Below are 3888 nucleotides of genomic sequence, written 5' to 3'. Positions count from 1 at the left end.
ATTCCTTGTTTTTTACACCAAACTTTCTCCAAAGGGTCAAAGCATTGTACAGTATTTGCTTGTTCAGCCTGCTCCTCATGGCCAGCTGTTGTCTGGCGGTTGTCCACGTACGGTGGAACATCTGGAGGTGTGAATAGGTGCAGGTTTATGACTAGCTCACCTTCTGTATGAATTTCCCAGCACTTTTTCATGAGCGTAGAAGGCAAACTCCAGAATGAACTCTCAGTGCTTCTTTTGTTTTAAACACGTTATAATGTCCTAGTTATTACTATATAAGATGTTTATGTAGATCTCTGGTTTATCCTGTCATATCATTGTTAGTCCTTTTTAAATGGTGATTGCTGTTGTTTTTATACATTGCTGACACAATTCAGCAATGACTGAATTCTTAGATTGGGAAGTCTGCCCAGTGAAATAAACCCCTTTTTTTTTTGTTTTTTTTGTTTTGTAATTTTGTTTTGAGACTTACCAAGATGTGGAACAGGACCAGAAGAAACTCTTGGTACTATGTACCACTAATGTTTTCAGATATATGTGTACCTAATCTATAATATATTTAAATTGTGTTTCCTTTAAATACATATACTATAAAAGTTGTTGTACTGTTTTTATTTCGCTGGAATGTTTATTTATTATTAAAGTTTCAACGCAGTGCTGTGAGGTTGTCTGCTCTGAGAAAAGTTATAAGATCTCAGACTCTTTGGTCATTTTTGCCGCTATTTACGGTTGTGTAAATAGAGGCAAAAATGACCAAAGAGTTTGAGTTTTGTCAATCTGTATTAGCATTTTAATCTTTTATTAAATATATGTCAGGGCATTTATTTCTTAAGGTCTTTATTATGTGTTTATTAAGTTAACATTAGGCAGATGATGGACAGAGGGACAGTTACCAGTTCAACCATGAGGGGGCAGTATGGTCTCCAGGGTAAAATCTGACAAAAGGACACAATAAGTGTTTCATTCAGACAGGAAATGTACTGGTTTGAGCTAAGCTCTGTTTTGATAGAGTGACCACTATAGAGAATTACACATTACCCATCTGTAAAATATACAAAGTCTAAGTCAGGGTTTGTGATTTTAAACATTGTGTATAAAGAAAAAAATTATAAATATAAAGAAGAAAATCACATTCATGTTGTTACAAACACCCTGGTTTACTTTGTATGAAATTATAGTCTATTATCACAGATTATTTTGATTTATGTATTTGCCTTTTTAATACTGAATTAGGTATGAAATATTTATTTTAGCTGGAAATCACTTGCTTTGGTGTGAGTTAAAGCTACAAGCTTGTCTGTTATGCAGTCCTCCTTCACCACATTGACAATAACTCTCCTTTTCAGTCCTTAAAAGACCCAAATGTCCCGTTTTGACTAAAAAAATCTAATATTTTTCGTGTGCTCTTGATTTTATTTTTGTCCAACACTCACTAAGTTTCAAGAAGAAATTTCATCTTAGTTTGAAAAACTTTTTAATTTAAAAAATCCATTAACTTCTGGTCCTGCCCCCCCCCCCCCCCCCTTTTCCAGCCTCATGTTTACAAAACAACTAAAATAATGGATGTGAAATATATTTATTCATTATTAGTTCATTGCATTTAGCCTTATGTCAAAACTATTAATCCACTAATTAGAAAGAGTTTACTATTTTAAAGTAAATGTTCATTATGTGGCTTCTGAATAAAACGAATTAGGTAAATATTTTTGCTTTTATTTCACGAGTTTAAACAATGTTATAAAGAGGGCAGCATTTAGTGTTTATATTGGCCAGATTCCCAGTTTGCATGATCTCCCCAGGCTTTTCATCAGGTACTTTAGGTTCATTTCACAATTCAAGAGTATGTGTGTAAGATTAATGAGTATAATTAGTGATGCTTAGGAGTGAACGAGCCTTTGAAGAAATAAGGTTTAGATAATGAATGGATGATAATAGTATATGCTATGAGTAAGCATATTAATTACTTTTTTTTTTTTTTTTTTTTTTTAACTTTAATTTGAGTAGTTTTGCTCCAGTTAGGAAATAATTTAACTTGTTTTCACATAGTGTTTAAAAGTTATTTTATTCTGAAGTTTGCATTTTTTTTCGTTTCAAAAATTAATCAAATGCTTCACAATAAAACCAGAAAATCAAAAACTAAGTATCATCAGTCCTTATTTGACTCCTCCCACATCTGCAGTCATTTTCCTCACACATGATTTGAATATTAAAATAAACAAAAACAAAAACAAGTTTGTCACAAAGTAAGAAAACTAAGTGCTGGGACTGCATGGTGTGGAGGAAGCATTAATAAAGACAGCTTAATGTTTTCAGCATTTTGTTTGTATTTAATTAAAATAAACACACTAACGCTCTGATCACAGAAAATGAGTGGTGGGTCAAAAATAAATCCATATGGCAATAATCCTCCTTCCAGGTGCTTTATAATGATCATAATCAATATGCTGACGCTAAATATTGTATGTTGTTTTTGTGTTGTTGTTGTTGTTGTGTATGTTTTTAATATAGATTTATGTTTTTCTTCTTTTCACATTGCCTGCAAAAGAAAATGTTTTGTCATTTTTGTGGGGCTGATAATAAAGTCTTATCTTTTCAGTTCCGCTTCTGCCCATGTTTGCTCACAGAGGGTTTTACTTTGAAAATCAAAATCGGATGTTGGTCTTGGCTTAGTCCCGTTGCCTTGACGCGGTACAGACGCACTTGTTCAGGGAGGCAAAGTGCGCTGCTCACAGTGAGTGACCAACTCTAGTCTGTAGCACACACACACGCACACACATGTGATAAACATCGTGTGCGTGCACTTGACCTGAGCACGTTCTCCACAGTCTCTTCATGGTTTGTTTGTCTCCAGCCCAGATGTTGTGGACACGCACACCCTGTGCCGCGCGTGTTCCTCCGCTGATGTAGCGCGCGAGGAGGCTGAAGTTAGAGAAGCGTGAGCTCCAGATGCGCGCACTGCTGTGCCGGGAGAAGAAAGCAGAAGAAGAAGAAGAAGCTGTGGGTCCATGTTCTGCCACCATGTTCAGCTGTGTGGGCTGCTTCTGGGTGCTGCTCTCCTCCGCACTGGTGGCCGTCTGCAGCTTCAGCTTCATCTCTCCTGCCTGGATTGTTAAGGAGCAGCTGAGGAACCACCATCCTCTCCATCACCAACACAACAATAACAACAACAACAACAAGGACTCGGTGAGCTTCGGCTTGCTGTGGCACTGCTCCGAGTCTTTGGACCACATTGTACCGGTGCTACACCTTTGGAGGACTGGGTAAATTCTCAGAGATCCCCTCCAGCTCCTGGCAGGTATGCTGGAATACACACCCAGGTGTTTGAGCGTGCGCGTGTGTGTGTGTGTGTGCGCGTGAAGGTAACATTCCAGCTTATTATCCAATCACGTTCAAGACCAATTAGTCCCTCAAATCATGAAAATGACTTTTGAGTGGCGACATTTAATCAAGCAGGATGATTTACATTCATAGTTTTGTTCATTTATGAAATTATATTCTGTGCAATTAAGCGATTAACCCTTGTGTCCTGGTGCCTGAAGGTTCTTAATCATTAATCAGGTGCTGATCAGCTTCTGTTTGATCACAAACTTTCCTTAGGAGACTTTTCACTTCTTCTAAACAACTTTTCCACTACAGGCATCCTGGTTTTACATGAGCTAGTACAGTCAGAAGTATGTATTCATATAGTGGGAGGAACTTAAGTAGAGTTGTCATATACAGTATGGCCAAATGAGTATGTGTTTGAAGGTGGATGTACAAAGAGGTGGACATACTCTGTAGTGTTATAAAACGGTTTATTTGCGTGTGCGATTTCCCTGGTTTAATTATATGGGACATGTGCATGATAAATGTTTGTTGTTTATTTCACTAATTTTTAAATTTTTTTTCTTT

The sequence above is a fragment of the Gouania willdenowi genome, chromosome 14 (assembly GCF_900634775.1).
Source record: "Gouania willdenowi chromosome 14, fGouWil2.1, whole genome shotgun sequence".
Taxonomy (NCBI): domain Eukaryota; kingdom Metazoa; phylum Chordata; class Actinopteri; order Blenniiformes; family Gobiesocidae; genus Gouania; species Gouania willdenowi.
This window is presented reverse-complemented; position numbering follows the sequence as displayed.